The following is a 19,131-nucleotide window of genomic DNA, read 5'->3' on the forward strand; positions in this document are numbered from 1 at the left end:
TTGCCCTTTCTTTCTTTCTTCGAGTTGTCTTCTTTCTTGCCGAGTCTGTTTTGTGCGACCTGACCAGTCGGCTTTGGTCAGAATCCCCTCCTCCATCCACCAGCCAGCACGTCGGGGCCGGCCCACGAGTTCCTTGCTGACCGGGCGGAGAGCGACGTCGACAACCCCGATCTGGGGGTGACGGCTTTGGAAGACGACGCCGGGGGAGGAGGCGGCCCGCGGCTCGGGGCCAGTCTAGAGGACTGGCCTGACGATGATGACGAGGTCGCCCCCTGCCCCCGGCCAGGAGCCAACCATCCTGGTGCGGGCTCTTTTGCCACGCCGGGTGCTCTAGGCGGCGGGATTAAGCGCAGGGCCGTGCCGACTTTGTTCGGCAGTCGGCCGAAGAAGCCCAAGAGTTCGGCTGCGGCGACCAAACGGGACGAGGCGGCCGCGAAGGCCATCCACTTCCGCAAGGAAGTGAGGAAGCCGCCGCCGGTCTCCGCGTGAGTATTCTGTCTTGACGCTTTATTCTTTCTTTGTAGCTTTGTCCGAGTCTTTTACTTGCTTCCCCCGCTTCAGGGCTCCCCTCACTCTTGAGAGGGTTGCCGCCGCCTCCATCATGGGATAAGCGAAGACGTCCGCCACCACTCGACGGATTGACCCCGCTGCTGACCTCTGGGAGGCGACGGAGCAGAATGCGCAGGAGAAGCGTAGGAGAAGCGCAACGAGGAAGAGGCCGCTTGCCTGGAGAAGGTGGAGGACGATAAGGCGGAGGCCTCCGCCAAGAAGAAACTGGCGGAGGCAGAAGCCGTCGCTGCAACGAAGCGGCAGGCTAAGGAGTCCGTGCACCGCCAATCGGCGGTGTTCGTCACCCTGTTGAACTCTGCGCCGCCACCTCTAGAGTTCACGGGGCAGACTGGGGAAGCCGGCCATGAGAACCCCGTCATGGAGAAGGAAGGCGGCGACTCCTCCACGCCGGACGTGATCGTTTCGCCGCCGCATCCGCCGCCGTCTGGGAGCGCGCAAGGCGAATGTCAGGACCCCGACTCAATGCCACATCGATCTAGCATGTAACACCTCATATCACTTTGCGGCCTCACGCACGGTATTCCCATGGGTGTCGCCTTACCTTTACCCGGGACCGTTTGCGCCTTTTGGCACACGTATATGACAGTGTCGCTAGCATCCATATGATAAGGAGCCCGGGCTGACATGGCTAGTCGTAAACCTAAAGTGGCACAAACTTACAGGGACAGGCATCCATGACCCAGCATCGAACGTGTCGGTCATCAGCGAGTGAATCCAGGCTGTAGCACTGGGCTAGCAGGACTCCGGTGAACCGGGCTGTAGTGGGCTAACAGGACTCCGGTATTCATCGTGTGACATTTCCCCGAAGGGACAGACACAGGAACGAAGAAGGACACATGCCGGCCAGCCTAAGTGTTCCGGAGCAGTAGCAAGCTACCATGGCTCGGTGGAAAACACTAGGAGACATTTCCCGGTAAGAGAGGCTACTAAAGATAAACAACTAGATAGTCAGATCCCACACATACCAAGCATTTCAATAACATACACCCAATATGCTCGATATGTGCAATACAACATGGCATCACAAAATGACTCTACGACTCAAGTAGTTATTCAATAGGCTCCGAGGAGCGAGATATTACAATCATGGGTCTCATGACCCAACAATCAGAGCATACAAGTCAAAGCACATGCGGAAGCTTAACATGTCTGAGTACAGACATCTATAAATGAAAAAGGCTGAGAAGCCTGACTATCTACCAGATCCTGCCGAGGGCACAAGATCGTAGCTGAGGTAACAAGCTAAACGTCGAAGTCCACGCGGTACAACTAGCGAGACTGAAGTCTCTCTGCAAAAACATAAATTAAGCAACGTGAGTACAAATGTACCCAGCAAGACTTACATCAGATCTAACTACATATGCATCATTATCAACAAAGGGGATGGTGGGGTTTAACTGCAGCAAGCCAGCTTTGACTCGGTGGCTATCCTGAACTACGACTGCAATGCAGCTCTTTTGAGGTGGCGCACACGAGTCCACATATTCACCATATCAATACACCACTATGGATCCGCTCCCGTCTCCCTACGAGAACGCCATCCATAGCACTCACACTTATCTTGCGTATTTTAGAGTATCCACTTTCACTTGTCTATGAACTGTACAAGGGGTCCAAGTTTCCATATCCGAGGAATCCGGCTATTCGAATAGATAATGATAACCCTGCAGGGGTGTACTTCTTCACACACGCTTTCGCCACTTATCGCCCTGTACACGTCATGTACCTCGGCAACCTTCAAGCGGAAGCCGGGCGAGGGAGTCGGCCACGACCTGACTAACCGAACAAGTCTCTAGTCCAGGTTTATCGCCTATTCGGGTTCCATCCGCAAGGAGATCCGGCTGGGGTGTCGCTCACGGCCCAAACGATGTGAGCAGGGTTCCCAAGCCCACCATCCGGGTGCCACTTGGTACACCGTGCCACTGTGCCTAGTCTGTCCCAAGCCCACCTGTACCGGGTGCCACTTGGTAGACTACTAACACTACCTACAACACCAGAAACTAGTTTCAACTCCTGGACAGAGATCATGTTGATTAATAAGTCGAGAGGGGTCGAGTTACCGGAACCAAATGTGTGGTAGTAACTGGTCATGGATCACAAACACAGAACTCAGTTCCTGAGGACGGCTGCAATGAGACAACCCACCATGTACTCCTACATGGCCTCTCACCGCTACCTTTACCAAATCGTGTTCACACACTTAGCTCACACACAGTAGGACATGTTCACACGCCTCTGATTCATCCCTGATGAATCAGACCTGACTCAACTCTAAGCAGTAGCAGGCATGACAAACAAGCATGAATGAGTAGGCACATCAGGGCTCAAACAACTCCTACTCATGCTAGTGGGTTTCATCTATTTACTGTGGCAATGACAGGTCATGCAAAGGATAAAGGGGTTCAGCTACCGCAGCAAGTAACAAATATGTCATTGTTGTCCTAATGCAGTAAAAGAGAGCAGGAGCGAGAGAGTGGGATTTTATTGGAATGAACAAGGGGGTTTTGCTTGCCTGGCACTTCTGAAGATAGCATTGAGTCTTCATCAGTGTCAATGATCACATCATCGGAACATTGTCTACCCAGAGGGCACAAATACCGGCAAACAAGAAAGATCACAATCAATGCGATGCAACAATATGATGCATGAATGTGACATGGCAATATGATGTGATTTGAGCTAATGCAACTAGCAACAAGTTAAATGGAGTTGGTTTGAACCCTAGGTTCAAATTCAAACTCCCACATGTGATTATTTAAATGCCATTTAATTGAATTGTCCTAAACAGTGGTCATAAGTTGTTCTAACATGCATGAAAATGGTACAGATGGATAGATTGGATTTTTCTGATCATTTTTCATATATAAATTATTTCATTTGGAGTTACGGTTGAATTTCTATGAATTATTGAAGTATTAGCTATTTTCTGGAATTTATAAATCATTTCCTAATTTATTTTAATTCCAGAAAGGAATTATTGCATCAGCATGACCTCATGCTGACCTCAGCAGGTCAACGGGCGCCGTCCAGGTCAAACTGACCTGTGGGCCCCGCGTGTCAGTGTCTGGACTAACTAACCTAATTAAAATTAACCCTAACTACTTGGTTTGCCGGGCGGGGCCCGCATGTCAGTGAGTCAGTGGCTTAACTAAAATTAGTTATTAATTACCAAAAGTTAGCAGGGGCCGGGCCCACCTGTCAGTGAGCCTGGGGAAGTCAAACAGGGTCCAAATTCCCGGGTCAGTGGGGTCAAACCCACCGGCGGCTTGACGCCGGCGAGGCCGAGCCGCGGTGGCGAGCCTCGGGTTTTGCCCACAGGGCTCGGTTTGGAGCGCCGGAGCATAGCTTCAGGATGCGGACGCTTGTCCGCATCCAACTGTGGTGGTGGCGCGGCCGAGGAGTGGCCGAGTGGTGCCGGCGATGAGCTCGGCGGCGGCCGAAGCTCGGGTGCAAGGGGGATGGGGCTGCGGTGCGCAAACGAGCGGGTAAAGTGCCACGGAGGCTCTACGCGATGCGGGGAGCGCGTTGGGCGCATGCCCGGGACCAAATGGTCACCGGAGCATCACCGGCAACGAGTGCGGGCGGCGGCGCGTGCGGTTGGATGTGGTGCGGCAGCTACGGCGTGCCGAGAAGAGAGAGGAGAGGGGGAGCAGGAGCAGGAGCTCACGGCGATGTCGACGGAACGCTCGGCGAGGTCGGGTATGGTCTGGGGCCGACGAATTTGACGGTGATGGCCGTCGGGTCCGAGGTAGAAGACGAGCCCGGTGAGGTCGTTCGGGGGCTTCTGGAGGGGCGTGGCTCGGTGAGGTGGGTCGAGGACGGAGTGGCGGAGCTTTGTGGGCTAGTCGGGGAAGCGAGGGAGGCCCGGTGGCCGTGGGTGGCAGTGACGGCGGCGACGAGCGCGCTCGGGCGCGAGAGGGGGAGAGCAGAGAAGGGAGAAGGGGTCGGGAGAGAGTGAGAGGGAGGAGCGAGGGGGCTGCGTGGCTTCACCCGAAGAGGCCCGGGCGAAGCGGCAAGCAGGAGGTGGCCGGGGCGGCGTCGGCGCTCGCCACGCCTCGCCTTTGTCCTTCTGGCGAGGGAGGAAGATGGTAGGGGGAAAGCGGCGGTGGGCTGGGCCGTGCTGGGCCGGTTGGTGGCGCCAGGTAAGTGGCTGGGCTGCTGGTGGGCTACCAGGTAAGTCTTCTGCTCTTTTTTAATTTTCTGTTCTGTTTTATTTTTATTTAATTCTTTTGCCACTGTTTTGAATTTAAAATAATTCAAACAATGCCAAAAACTCCTCTGAATATTTTTATTTGGCTAGATGGACTTTTCCAAAGCTCATAAAATATTTCAGGGGTATTTGAAATTATATTCTAGTTATATGAATATAATTCAATTCAATAGCTAATGATTTAAATTCAAAGTCCCAAAAATAAATCCTTTTAAAATGTTCATTATTTTTGTTTGGATCAAAACCCTTGCCAAAAATATTAAAACATCTAAGAAGAGCATTTTGGAACAATGAATGAGATTTTAGGGTTTTTGCCCTTCTTTTATTTAGGGTTTTGAGGCTTCTGAATTCCTCAGTTCAAGTTTCAAAAATTTAAACATGATGCACAGATGGAAGCAAGCATAGGTCAGGCCAGAACTAGGGATGTGACAGCGAACAACCAGCGGACCCTCTGGTGCCGCCGACTGAAGACGAGGCCGTGGCGAGGCTACTCCTTCAAGTCGGCTCGCCAACGCGCCACTGTCTTGAGAAAGCGACCTCGGCGCCACGCCCCCTGGAAACCGGCACCGCCAGCTCGGCGATCCCGGATGCCGAAGCGACGAGCGCCGCGCGCATTGGGTGGGTGCGGGGAGGCGGCACAGGGCCAGTGAACCAGGCGCTTCTGGACGTCCAAACGAAGCTTCGAGCTAAGGGCGACGCCATCCAGAACTGCACCAAGGCGTACCTGGCATCGCGGGCAGCCGTCCGGGTATGTTTTCTCTTTGGTCCTTGTTTTCTTGTTCCTCTCTGTGGGGGCGCGCCAACGCACCCACTGGGTGTAGTCCCCGAGTTTCGGGCCGGCTGCTGAGCAGGCGGCCCGGAACTACAATTGGTGAGCTCCGGGTACTAATTTTTGTCTGAAATGCTTGTTGCAGGACTACCACAACCTCCGAGTCACCGCCTTCAACTGCAACGTTGAAGAGCTAGGCAAGCAGACCGCCGACCTGTCAGAGAGTCGGAGTGAGTCCTTTCTCTTCTTTGCGGGGGCGCGCTGGCGCACCCGCGGGCTGTAGTCCCCGAGATTCGGGCCGACTGCTGAGCAGTCGGGCCGGATCTCCCTGGCGACCTTCTTTACTGATGACTTAACGCCTTCGTTCTTCCTTCTCTTTAGAAGCCAACATTGTTCTTCAACAGCAGCTGAGCGAAGCCAATTCCGCGTTGCGCGCCAAGGGGAGGAGTGCAACAAGCTCACCACCGAGCGCGATCTGTTGGCCACTCAATTGGTAGAGCAGAGGGAGCTGCTTGCGAAGACGCGGAAGAGGCGGAAGAGGCGGAAACCGCCCTCCTGGCCGAGTTCGCGAGCGAGCGCTCCTCCTGGACTAACAAAGAGGCAAAGCTGGCCTCCGGCTTCCATGAGATTGAAGACATTGTTGATGCTGAGTTCTTTACTTTCTTTCTTCAAGCTGCCGATTATAAATCGTGCCACTCCTGATTTTTGACTTGTTTCTTCGTTTCTTCCGTCTTGGCAGACTTCTTTCCTGGGCACTCACAGGCCGCCATCCAAGCCATCGAGGCTGACCGTGAAGGTGGAGGGCGGAAAGGTGCAGAGATCGCCGCCGACGCCCTCGAACCCTTGCTGAGCATATCCTGAGCATCGAGGCTCGCCTTCGGCCGACTCACCGGATGTTGCGCCGACTTCAAACGTGTCGGTGCCCAGGCGATTGCCGCCCTGTGGCCGGAAATGCAGGCTCCGCGCACGCCCCAGCCTGACTGCCGACTGGCTAGAGGTTGCGGCTGGTCGTCTTGAGGCCTGGAAGGGTTCCTCGGCCCGAGCTGGAGCGCGCCGGGCCTTGGAGATCGTCAAGGCATGGTATCCGGGGCTGGCACACTCCGGTCAGAGGCCCGGCTGGCCACACTCCGGTCAGAGGCCCAGCCGAGCTGGCGGCCGCAGAAGACGCCCTCATCAAGCGTGCCGCGGCGATTGCCGAGTACACCGACACCAGCATCTTCGTCCCCAAGCGGTCTGAAGACGGCGAGGAGGTACCGCCGGAGTGGTTTGGGATGAACCCAGACTACGGCGAGGACTCAGCGGAGGTGATTGGTTCCAGCGCCGAGGAGGACGGCGAGGCGGAGGACGGAGGCGAGGCGGAAGAACCAGAAGACGGAGCCGAAGGCCAGCCTCAGCTCGACCGTGGCTCCAGCAACGAGCCGCGTGCGACTGAGCCGACTGCCGCCGGAAGCGATCGAGCCGAGACTGCACAGCCGGCCGCCCCAACGCCTGACGCCGACGTCTCCTCCGACTCTCTGAATCCGTCTGCCGCATCTTAGGCTGCCGCCTATTTTATCTGCTTTAGTAGTCTTTTAAAGAACTTGTTAATTTGCACAATTCCACCCGCGGGGTGTATTTTGAACTTCTGCTCGAAGATTCGGCCAAGGGCTATGCTATGTAAATATTTATCCGAATTCTATCTTTTCTTGCTCATTGCTCTTTTGGCTTTTTTCCTTTACCGCTTTCCCTTAGTTGCCTGTCTTGCCAGTCGACAGCCGCTCTGCGGACTGCTGCTGGATCAAATGCTTGGCTACTTTGGGAAGGCAAGTACTTAGCCGTTTTAGAGTTTTTTTTAGCAAGTTGAATAGAAGGCGGTGAGCCGACTGCTTAATAGTCGGTTTGCGAAAAGAAAAAAGGAAGGCTGGAAGCCGACTTAAGCTATGTTTTATGCTTTGAGTCCTTAGCCATTTTTCATGCAAACGCCATTCTACCTTACTCCTGCCCACCGTACAGTCGCTCTAACGAGTTGCGGCTTCTAACAGGAGATGGCTTAGGTGCCACACACTACTTGTCCGGCTGCAGGAAGCATTTCATAGTGCAAGGCGGCAAGTCCCCGGGTCGACCTGTCGAGCCCGGTGCCCAGCGGCAATCAAAGAGTAACATACTCGTAGTCATAACTTTTACCATATAGACAAAAGAGGGCAGTCCCCGAGCTCGTCTCGGGGGGGCCGAAGTCTTGGTACTTTAATACAAAAGGTAGCATGGTACATACTGCATCAACTGTAAAATCTTCGGAGGAGATTTGCATTCCATGGCCGCTCTGTCTCTTTGCCTGAGTCGTCCCTCTTGCGTGCTCGGGGCTTCTGAGCGTCAATCAGGTAGTAGGAGTTGTTCCCCAACACTTTGCTGATGATGAAAGGGCCTTCCCAAGGTGCCGATAGCTTGTGCTCGCCGGCTATTCGCTGGATCAGCCGGAGCACAAGGTCGCCTTCTTGCAAAGATCTTGGCTTGACCTTCCTGTTGTAGTATCGGCGCAGGCTCTGCTGGTAGATGCTGGACCGGTTGAGTGCCAACAGCCGGCCCTCTTCCAGCAGATCGACGCCGTCTTTACGTGCATCTTCTGCTTCCTCCTCGGTGTACATGGTGACTCGTGGGGAGTCGAACTCTATGTCTGTTGGGATGAAGGCTTCGGCACCGTAGACGAGGAAGAAAGGCGTGAAGCCGGTTGACTTGTTTGGAGTCGTGCCGCAGACTACAGAGGATGGGTTGGCAACTCGTCGAGCCAGCAGCCAGCCGACCGCTCCAGAGGCTCGACCAGTCAGGGCTTGATGCCGGACAGGATGAGGCCGTTTGCTCGCTCCACCTGGCCGTTTGACTGTGGATGGGCGACAGATGCTAGGTCCAGTCGGATGCCCTGTGTTGCCCAGAAACGGGCCAAGGCGCCTTTGGCAAAATTTGTGCAGTTGTCGATGATGATGCTATGTGGTATGCCGTATCGAATTGTGATATCGGAGATGAAAGTCATGGCAGTCGGACCATTCAGTTTCTTGATTGGCTTCGCCTCTATCCACTTGGTGAACTTGTCCACTGCGACGAGTAAGTGAGTTAAGCCACCTCGTGCCGTCTTGAATGGTCCCACCATGTCTAGACCCCAAACTGCGAAAGGCCAGGCAATGGGGATGGTCTTGAGTGCCGAGGCCGGCTGGTGCGGCTTGGAGCTGAACTTCTGGCACCCTTTGCATTTTTGGACCAATTCCTTGGCCTCTTCTAAGGCAGTCGGCCAGAAGAAACCATGTCGAAAGGCTTTGGCGATGAGTGCTCTTGAAGCCACATGGTGGCCGCACTCGCCTTGATGGATGTCTTTGAGAATTGCTTGGCCTTGCTCTGGCTCTACGCAGCGCTGGTAGACACAAGTGACGCTGTGCCTGACCAGCTCTCTGTTGACTATGGTGTAGGCTGCCGCTCGGCATTGTACTTGCCGAGCTGAGGTCTCATCAGTCGGCAGTTCTTTGCTCACCAGGAATTTGAGGATGGGCTGGGCCCATGAGGGTGCTGCTATTTCTTCGACTGCCAGAACTGCGACTTGGACGAGGGCAGCTGGGCTGGGAGGCGGCGGGTTGGAGTCAACAACCTCTTCCTGGGTTAATGAGGTCCCCAGGCCGACTGGCGTGGCTCTTGGGCCGAGTTCTGGAGTCTTCGAGCCCACCGACTTCGACTGTGGCGCCTTTGGAGTCATCTGCCAAAATTTTCGTACTGTCTGCTGGGGCTCTGGAGTCGGATCCGACTTCTTCGGGGGGAGCCGGCACAAAGATGGAGTCTGATTCTGGTGAAGGATTGACAGACAGCTTGAGGAGGCGTTGAAGGGCGACGCCGGATGGTATTGTTTGGCGGGTAGAGCCGATTCGTGCCAAGGCGTCTGCTTGGTCGTTGTCGTTTCTTGGCACACGGAGGAACTCGCACCCCTCGAAATACCCATTGAGTTGCTACACGAGGAAACGGTAACTCGCCATGTTTGCATCTTTGGCGTCCCAGTCGCCAGATGACTGTTGGACCACTAAGTCCAAGTCGCCATAACACAGGATCCGGCGAATGCCAAGTTCTTTGGCAAGCCGGAGCCCATGAATGAGCGCCTCGTACTCGACGACATTGTTGGAGGCGGCAAAATGGATTTGCAGTGCGTATTTGAGCTTGTCGCCTTTAGGGGAAGTGAGTACGACGCCGACTCCCAAGCCGGTGCACATCTTGGAGCCGTCGAAATGCATCCGCAATGGGTGGAGTCGGGCGCTGGAGGTAGGTACTGGGTCTCGGCCTAGTCGACGAGACAGTCGGCCAGTGCTTGTGACTTGATGGCGGTGGGGGGCTGGTAGTGGATGGTGTAGGGAGCCAGCTCTATGGCCCACTTGGCCACTCGGCCAGAAGCATCTCGGCTTCCGATGATCTCGTCAAGTGGGGCCGTGCAGACCATAGTGATTGGGTGCTCTTGAAAGTAAGGCTTCAATTTCTTGGCGGTAAAGTGCACGCCATAGCACATCTTCTGGTAGTGAGGGTAGTTCTGCTTGGAGGCTGACAGTACTTCGCTTAGGTAATATACCGGTCTCTGGACAGGTAGTGCCTTGCCTTCCTCCTTGCGTTCCACTACAATGACCGTGCTGACTACCCGGCTGGTGGCGGCGATGTACAGGAGCATAGGTTCCTTAGGAGTCGGAGCCGCCAGAATGGGTGGAGTAGTCAGCATCTTCTTCAGCTGGAGAAAAGCTTCGTCCGCCTTGTGGTTCCATTCGAAGAAAGTGGTCTTCTTCATGAGTTGGTATAAGGGGAGAGCTTTCTCGCCCAGCCGACTGATGAATCGGCTGATGGATGCCAGGCAGCCGGTCAACTTTTGCATGTCCAACAGTCGGTTGGGTACCTCCATCCTCTCAATGGCCTTGATCTTCACAGGGTTGCATTCTATGCCGCGTTTAGAGACTAGGAAGCCAAGGAGTTGGCCGGCTTGTACTCCGAAGACGCACTTCTCGGGGTTGAGCTTGATCTGGAATCGGCGCAGGTTCTCAAAAGTCTCCTTGAGGTCTTCCAGCAGTATTCCACGCTTTTCCGTCTTCACCACCACATCGTCCACATAGACGTGGGCGTTTCTCCCGAGTTGCTTGAGGAGGCACTTCTGCATGCAACGCAGAAAGGTGGCGCCAACATTCCTCAAGCCGAACGTCATGGTGAGGTAGCAGAAGGCTCCAAACTCATGATGAAGGCGGTCTTCAGTCTGTCAGCCGGGTTCAGCTTGATCTGGTGATATCCTGAATATGCATCCAAAAAACTCAACAGCTCGCATTCGGCGGTGGAGTCTATCACCTGATCAATTCTTGGTAGAGCAAACGGGTCCTTGGGGCAGGCTTTGTTGAGGCTCGTGTAGTCAATACACATTCTCCACTGCTTGTTCTTCTTTAGTACCAGGACCGGATTGGCTAGCCATTCTGGAAAGAATACTTCCATAATGAAGCCGTCCGCTAGGAGCCGGGCTATTTCTTCTCCGACAACTCTTCTCTTCTCTTCTGATAGGCGGCGCAGGGGCTGCCTGACCGGCTTTGCATCAGATCGAACATGTAGCTCGTTCTCGGCGAATTCTGTCGGTACACCTGGCATGTCTTTGGGGGACCATGCAAAGATGTCCCGGTTCTCATGGAGGAAATTGACAAGTTTGCCTTCCTATTTTCTGTCGAGGTTTGCGCCTATGACAGTGTACCTCTCTGGGTGCTCCGGATCCAAGGGTATCTTCTTTGTCTCCTTGGCCGGCTTGAACGAACCCTCAGCCTCCGACTCCTTTGGGTTGGGCGATACTTCTGGCTGCTTGCCGGCCATCGCCACAATCCGCTCAAGGAGCCGCTTCTCAGCCGCGATTACTAGGGACTCGGCTAGCCGACTGCTCTCAGTCACACAGGCAGACGACTTCCGGTAGTCGCCGACTATGGTCAGAATCCCCCTGGAACTGGGCATCTTCATTTTGAGGTAGGCGTAGTGGGGGACCACCATGAACTTGGCCAAGGCGGGTCGGCCGAGTAGTGCATGGTATGGGCTCTCAAGGTCCACCACCTCAAACCAAACTGACTCTCGGCGGAAGTGATCTTTGTCTCCAAAGAGGACGTCCATCAGGATCTTGCCGATTGGTGAGCAGGAAAGCCCAGGAAAAATACCATGGAACACAGTACGGCTGTTCTGAAGCTGTCTTTGTTTGATTCCTAATTTCTCCATGGTGTCCTTGTACAGGATATTGATGCTGCTGCCTCCGTCTATCAGAACTCGCGAGAAACGAGCAGCTCGTCTATCAGTGGCAAAGGTGGCATCCAGGACCAAGGCATAAGAGCCTGGACTCGGCATCACCTCTGGGTGATCAGCCCTGCTCTAGCTGATAGGCTTTTCGAACCAGTGCATGAACTCCGGCATCTCTAACACTACTGCATTCACCTCTTGTCGCTGTAGCCGCCTGCTGCGTCGATCACCAGCCATACTGGTAAATACCATGTAGGCTCCGTGTTCTTCGGGGTATTCGTCTTGTACTGCGCCGACTGGTCTGATAGCCGGCTGCTGGGGCGGAGGCGGAGGTGGCTGCCCAGCAGGCGGAGGCCGTCTCCCTTGCAAGGTCCATCCAGAGTCTGCTCATAGGAGAAGGCTGGCAACCAGCTGGGCTTGCCGCCTTTCTATCGCTTTGGCGGAGGCTGCCCATCCGGCTGCTGGGCTTCAACTGCCGCGACCTGCCGGTTGCTGGAAGCCGGCTACGGGGCCTTGCGCTAGTGGTCGCTCTGTTGTTGCCGCCGACTGGCATCTCCCGCCGGAGTTCTTTGAGCTTGAGGGGCCACTTTGCTAGTTGCGCTAACTTGAATCTCTGCCTTCATGGAGGAGTCGGCCGTGGCGTACTTGTCTGCTATGATCAGCAGCTCGTCGAGGGTTTCTGGCTCATCGCAGAGGAGCTTGTGCTTGAGGAGGGTGCCTTCTCTGCACCCGGTGGTGAAGTACTCGATAGCCTGCACCTCGTGCACGCCCTCGCAGGAGTTCCGAAGCTCGGCCCAACGCGTGAGGTAGTCGCGAGTCGACTCGTCGGGACCTTGCATGCACAAGGAGAGCTGACGAGGCTTGGGAGGATGCTTGTACGTGCTGGTGAAGTTGCGGACGAACGCTTCGGTGAAGTTGACCCAGCTGTTGATGTTGCGGGGCTTCAGGCTGTTCAGCCATGTCCGGGCCGTGCCCTGGAGCATGAGCAGAACATTTTTACGGCAACACGGTTGTTGCCGTTCGCTATACTGACAGTCGTGGAGTAGTCGACTAGCCAGTCTTCTGGCTTCACGGGGCCGGTGTACTTGGGCGTGTCTCTTGGGAGCGTCAACCCTTTGGGAAAGGGCTCGTCTCGAATGCGGGGCCCGAAACAAGCCGGACCCAACTCGTCTTCTTCTTCTAACGCCAGGGATCGGTGAAGCCGGTCGATCCGGTGGCGGGCGTCGTTTTCCCCGACTCCCTCTCGGTGGCAAGGCAGTCGCCAAGAGTTGGATGATCAATAGGCGGCGGGGAGACTCGCCCCTCCTTGCGAGGAGGAGGAGGCGGACAGTCGTCCCGTCGTTCCACTGCTCTCGGGCGGCCGTCTCGGTCGTGCTCTATGGTAATGTGAGTCCGACTGTGGATGACAGCCGGATCCTTGTCTCTTCTTCCTCGGGCGCCGTCAGTCGGCGTCCGGGACGTCGCGCCTTGGTCTCGGTGAAGGTCGTCGTTTTGCCGCTGCGGCGCCTCCGTGCGGCAGCCGGCCTCGTTCTGCGCGGCAGCCGCGTCGAGGAGCCGCTGGACTCGCTCCAGCATCAGGCGGCGCTCTTCACCCTCGAAATTGTCCAACTCGTCTGCCGCCGCTTGGGCGGCTCGAATGTTCTCCGCAGGGGTAGAGTACACAGGGCGGCTTGCCCCGAACAAGTTGGCGATGGCTACGCCGCGTTGCTGGACCGGGCCAAGGTGGCTGGGCCCCGCTGGGGCCGGCGAGCCGCCAACAGCGCGATCCATCTCTCGCTGGTAGGCTTCTGACAAGCATCTCATGCTAGCCAGCTTCTTCGCTCCTTCGACAAGCTGAAGGCGGCGCACCTCCAACGTCTCCGCGTCAGCGTCTTCCGGAATGGGCGCAGTCAGGTCTTGTAGCGCCGCGCCAAGCGGATCATGCGCTCCTCCGCCGGGGAGCTCGTCGTGACTAATGACGAGCACCTCGGTGACGGTGCTTCCGTCGCTCTCCGCGCGAGGGAGAGGTTCGTCGTAGACCACCACATTAGTGGAGAATGCGTCGAGCGATGCGGTGTCGGAGTCGACCAGCATCGGGTCGGTGGAGCCTACAGACTCCAAGTCCACGGCAGGCTCGTCGGCGACGTGGAGTTGATCGAGGAGGCCCGCGAGGAGGCTCTCGGAGCCGCCCGTGCCTGCGTTGGATGCAGGTTTGTCGGAGATGCGAACCTCGCCGACAAGTTAGGCGAGGCGGCTAGCTGCACAGGCGATCTCAACGCCGTGCAGCACGTCGGCGCAAACTCCGTCTGGCGTGCCTGGCTGGCTGTGCTCGCCAGGGAGGAAAAGGGTTCCCGTCCATAACATCTCTCCGGACGACGGTGCACCAGGCCCCACGGTGGGTGCCAAATGTCGGGGGTTGGGTGCGACATATGCCAAAGGATGGCTTATCATGGTGGGGGCGAGTAGAACGTCGCCGGTGCCTGGAAACGGGATGAGTCGTAGACATGCACGCCGGCGAATCTTACCCAGCTTCAGGGCTCTCCGGGGAGATAATACCCCTACTACTGCTCTATGGGGTCTCCGCATGATCACTACCTTGAGCTGTTTCCTAGAGGTAGGAGAGGGCAAGGCTAGCTCTCTCCCTCCTATATGATCTAGTCTAGAGCTAATGGATTCCAACCCTTTGCATGGATGCCCTGGGGGTTTATATAGGCCTACCCCCAGGGGTACAATGGTAATCCGGCTGGACGCGGGCCCAGCCGTCAGTGCCTCCGGCCTCCGTCTTCTCCGCCGACTGGCTAGGTACGGAGCCGACAGGCCGCGTCCGCCGCGGGCGGGTCTTGCCGGCTGCTGAATACTGTAGCCGTGCTTCTAATGACGCGCGCTTCGTCATGGAGTCGTGGCAACAGCCCCGCCACCTGGCGGGCGATCAATATTGCCACTCTCCATCACATCTGGTTAATGGTGCGTGGTCCCCGGGGGAGGAGCCGGCCGACTCTCGGGGGCCGACTCCCGACGGGTCCGACTTGTGGCACACTTGCCGTCTTCTGGGATCCCCCTGGACGGTGGGACCCGCCGCCCAAAGGTCGTATAGACAAGCCGTCATGGGCGCAGGATTCGGTCCACTGGTGCTGATGTCTGGGCCAGCATGGCGACAGTGCCACGCCGCACGGAGATCTCCGCGGGTACGGCGTACTGTGACCATGCTTGCCTTCGGAAAGGGGTGGGAGCAGTCTTCACTGTAGCCACTCCCCTGTCCTGTCCCTCTTGATGAGGACATGGGGTTTTGCTGGAGTCGTGGGCCGACTCCCCAAGGCCGGCTTCTCTGGAAGTCGCCAGTCAGGAGTCGGCTTATCCTAAAGTCGTCCCCGGGACTCGGCCACAAGTGGGCAGTCTGTCGCCTTGCCGCCGACTTCTTAGAAGGCGGCTCTTCGTCATGGGGTCTTGAGGGGCGCGGCCTGCCCCGATGTCTTGAAAGGTTCTGGGGCTCGGGTTAGCCTACCCATGGCCCATTACTCCGACACACTAAGCGTCTCAGCGTTTTAAAGGGTGCAATGCCAGCAGATGGAGACAGTAAACGTAACTCTGCAGTTGATGAACTCAATTGCCACACACAACCATCCCAGGTGCTTGCTTTAACTTTGCGCTCTCAAATGTGGTTGCATGTTGCATATGGTGTCTAGCTTGTAGTGCTTCCAATTTGGTTAAATAGCACCAACTTACTTTACACATTATACCTTTGATAATGACAAGCCTTCCTATTTTTGATACATACTACATGTGTCTATTAACCATGTTCATTCATCAAACTAATGCTCTTTTGTATCCCTCATCAATCACTTACGACGACACAGTCACCCCGGTGGGTTACTGTGAGACGCGCTACTCGTTCAAAGAGTGCAGTGTCATCCTCCCCACATGATTCTCAAAAAATAGTAAGGCTAAATGAAGATAGTCAATGTAGCTCTCTAGTTGATGACCGCAATTCCCCCACACCACCATCACAGGTGTTTGCTCTTACTTGGTAGTGTGATATGTGGTTGCATGTTTCATATGGTGTCTACTTTGTAATGCTTATAATTAGGGTAAATTGCATCGCTTAGTTAACACATTATACCTGTGAATATGACATGTGTTCCTGTTTTTGGTACATATTACGACTTTCTATTAACCATGTTCTTAATCAAACTACTTTTCTTCTGTATCCCTCATCAATCACTTCTGACGAGACACCTTCAAGTTGATCGTGTAATATTGGTTGCATCTTGCATATCATTTCAGACATGTATTGCCTCTAATTTGTTGAAGTGCCACTTATAATGAGACACATCTAACTTGGTAGAGTGATTTTGGTTGGATCTTTCATATGGTGTCTAGATTGCATTGCTTCCAATTTGTTGAAATGCCCTCTGCTTACCGATTTACGTAGATATTCCATCCTCCTACAATGTGGTTGCCATACATAAAAGTTGTGTTCGTCAGTATCATGCACCAACGAATTTGGAAGTGCAAATTCCGTTCCTTTTTCTTTTGTGTTTACTTGACAAGGCAAAATCTAAAAGGACGAAGGCACGGAATGATGGTGGTCCTCTAGAGCAACCGAAACAGATGATCTCTGCAGATTCTCCTGCTACACCTACTGCAGTGCAAGTTCAAAATCTCATCTCCCCTACTCCACAACCCCAGGTGCTTGCTCTAACATGGCAGTGTGATATCTAGTTGCATGTTGCATATGGTGCCTAGCTTGTATTGCTCCTAATTTGTTAAATTGCATCTCCTTAGCTTACACATTATACATGTGAATATGACACGTCTTCCTGTTTTTGGTACATACTACATCTGCCTATCACACCATGTTCTTACATCAAACTACTATTCTTGTGTATCCTGCATCTAACGCTTATGATGAGACAGTCACGCCCGTGGGTTAGTATGAGAGACGCTACTCTTATAAGAGTGCAGTTTCATCCTCTCGACATGATTCTCAAGAAACAGCAAGCCTAAATGAAGATATTGAACGTAGCTCTGTACTTGAAGACTGCACTTCCCCTACACCATCATCGCAGGTGCTTGCTCTAACTTCCCAGTGTCATATGTGGTTGCATGTTGCATACGGTGTCTAGCTTGTAATGCTTCTAATTAGGGTAAATTGCATCTGCTTAGTTTACACATTATACCTGTGAATATGACATGCCTTCCTATTTTGGTACACACTACATCTATGTGTTAATCATGTTCTTGCATGAAACTACCTCTCTTCTGTATCCTGCATCAATCACTTATGATGAGACACCTTTATTCGTTGCATATTGCATATTATTTCTAGCCTGTTGCTATGTATTGCTTCTAATTTGGTCAAATACATTTGTTAGGCCACCCTTTTAATTTGGCAGAGTGATATTGGTTTCATCTTTCATATGGTTTCTAGCTTGCATTGCTTCTAACTAGTTCAAACACCTTGTGCTTAGTTTACACTTTATACATCATACATGTCAATATGTCATGCTGTCCTGTTTTTCATACATATTCCATCCTCCTATCATGCGACTGTCTTACATGAAAGTAGTGTTCGTCAATATCATGCATCAATGAGTCCTGAAGAGCAAATTTTATTCCTTTTTCTTATGGGTTTGACTTGAAAAGGCAAAATCAAAAAAGAGGAAGGAAAAGAGTAAGGAAGGCGATGATGGTGGTCCTCTGCAGCAACGTAAACGGAGCATCTGTACAGATTCTCCTTGTACTGCTAGTGCATTACAAGTTCCAAGTCTCTGCTCCCCTACTCCACCATCCAAGGTGCTTGCTCTAACTTGACAATGTCTAGCTTTTATTGCTCCTAATTAGTGTAAACTGCATCTGCTTAGCTTACACATGATACGTGTGAATATGAAACGCTTTCCTGTTTTCATACATACTATATCTGTCTATCACATCATGTTCTTACATGAAACTACTCTTCTTGTGTATCCTGCGTCAGTCACATATGATGGGACACCTATAAGTTGGCAGTGTGATATTGGTTTGCATCTTGAATAGGATTTCTAGCCTGTAGTGCTTCTAGTTTCATGAACGCCACCTATGATGAGACAGTTTTAACTTGGCAGAGTGATATTGATTGCACCCTCCATATGGTGTCTAGCTTGTAGTGCTTCTAATTTGTTGAAGTGTCGTCTGCTTCGTTACCACATCATAGGTGTGAACATGTCAAGACGTCCAGTTTTTCATACATATTCCATCCTCGTATCATGACTTTGCCTTTCATCAGAGTAGTGTTCGTCAGTATCATGCATGAATGAGTTCCGAAGAGCGAATTTTATTTCTTTTTCTTGTTGGTTTGACCTCACAATGCAAAATCAATAAAGTGGAAGGAAATTGGTAAGGAATTGGATGGTGGTGGTCCTTTCGAGCAACTGAAACGGAGGGTCTCTACAGATTCTACTCCGCCATCCTCCCAACAACATTTGCAAGACAACGCAAGGTTAGACAATAACATAGCTGTGTAGATGATGAGCACATCTCCCCTACTCCACCATCAAAGGTGCTTGCTCTAACTTGGCACTATTATATGTGGTTGCATGTTGTGTATGATGTCTAGCTTGTATTGCTTCTAACTTTGTTGAATTGCATCTGCTTACTTTACACATAATGCTTGTGAATATGACACTTGTTCCTGTTTCTAGAACATACGTGTAGACGATGAGCACATCTCCCCTACTCCACCATCACAGGTGCTTGCTCTAACTTGGAACCGTTATATGTGGTTGCGTGTTCCGTATGATGTCTAGTTTGTATTGCTTCTGATTTTGTTGAATTGCATCACGTCGTCCTGTTTTTCTTACATATTCCATCCTCATACGGTTGTCTTACATCAAAGTATTGCTTGTTTGTATCATGCATCAATGAGTTTTGAAGAGCGATTTTATTCTTTTGTGTTATGGGTATGCCTTGACATGGCAAAGTCAAAAAAGAGTAAGGAAAAGAATATAGTAGGGAATGGTGTTACTCGTCAGGTGAAACGGAAACGGGTATGCCCTCGAGATTCTGCTGGTACTTATAGTGCAGTAGAAGGTCCAAGTCCACCGGCTAAATCTACAAACACAGTATCACCTGCTCCACCAGCTGCAGCATCCGCTTCAACTGTACCAGCATCTCAATGAGTTACTCGTTGATTTGCTCCGGAACTGGCCAGTTCCCAAGCTGCATTCACACCTAACACTACTTCGGAAGCACTGCTAACACAACAAGACTTGGCAAGATCAGATGAACCTCATGAGCATCAACACCAAGACGGTACCTGACTGAGTCAAGTTGCAGTTGCATGCTCCTTTATATGTACTCTCATAGTTTGATGTGCACTAACACTTTC

This window comes from Triticum aestivum, chromosome 7A (genome assembly GCF_018294505.1).
Source record: "Triticum aestivum cultivar Chinese Spring chromosome 7A, IWGSC CS RefSeq v2.1, whole genome shotgun sequence".
NCBI classification, from domain to species: domain Eukaryota; kingdom Viridiplantae; phylum Streptophyta; class Magnoliopsida; order Poales; family Poaceae; genus Triticum; species Triticum aestivum.